This window comes from Hyla sarda, chromosome 1 (assembly GCF_029499605.1).
Source record: "Hyla sarda isolate aHylSar1 chromosome 1, aHylSar1.hap1, whole genome shotgun sequence".
NCBI lineage: Eukaryota > Metazoa > Chordata > Amphibia > Anura > Hylidae > Hyla > Hyla sarda.
Genome location: NC_079189.1, coordinates 305,349,402 through 305,350,512, shown reverse-complemented (window position 1 = coordinate 305,350,512; position 1,111 = coordinate 305,349,402).

Sequence of the window (1,111 nt, the reverse complement as noted above, 5' to 3'; positions counted from 1 at the left end):
AGGGGCTGTATACTAAAGAGAAATCCAAAAAAGAAATGCATTTCTTCTGATGTCATGACCACAGTGCTCTCTGCTGACCATTTTAGGAACTGTCCAGAGCAGGAGAAAATCCCCATAGCAAACATATGCTGCTCTGGACAGTTCCTAAAATGAGCAGCAGATGTCAGCAGAGAGCACTGTGGTCATGACATCCGAGGAAATGCATTTCTTTTTTGGATTTCTCTATAGTATACAGCCCCTAAAAAGTACTGGAAGGATTAATATTTTTAATAGAAGTGATTTACAAATCTGTTTAACTTTCGGGCACCAGTTGATTAAAAAAAAAGTTTAATTTACTTGATGTTTTTTTTTTTTTTCTAGCAACATTCTTTTGTTTGTATACTCGATAAAAGGAATGAGTGATGCTCCAACATATTACTGTATTTATCGGCGTATAACACGCACTTTTTAGGCTAAAATTTTTAGCCTAAAGTCTATGTGCGTGTTATACGCCGATACCGCCCCAGGAAAGGCAGGGGGAGAGAGGCCGTCGCTGCTCGCTTCTCTCCCCCTGCCTTCCCTGGGGTCTAGAGCCCTGCTGTCGGCCCTTCTCACTCCCTGGCTATCGGCGCCGCTGCCCGTTCTGTCCCCCTGACTATCGGGAGCGGCGCCGATAGCCAGGGGGAGAGAAGGGGCAGCGGCACCCATTGCTGCCCTGTTGCACCGCTGCCCTGTTGCCTCCCCCCATCCCCGGTGGCATAATTACCTGGGTCGGGTCCGCGCTGCTGCAGGCCTCCGGCGTGCGTCCCCTTCGTCGTTGCTATGCGCTGCGCGGCGCATGACGTCAGTGCGCCGCGCCGTGCATAGCAACGACACAGGGGACGCACGCCGGAGGCCTGCAGCAGCGCGGACCCGACCCAGGTAATTATGCCACCGGGGATGGGGGGAGGCAACGGGGCAGCGGCGCCGGCAATGGGTGCCGCTGCCCCTTCTCTCCCCCTGGCTGTCGGCGCCGCTTCTCTCCCCCTGGCTATCGGCGCCGGCAATGGGGCGCCGGTACCGATAGTCAGGGGGACAGAACGGGCAGCGGCGCCGATAGCCAGGGGGAGAGAAGGGTCGGCAGCAGGGCTCT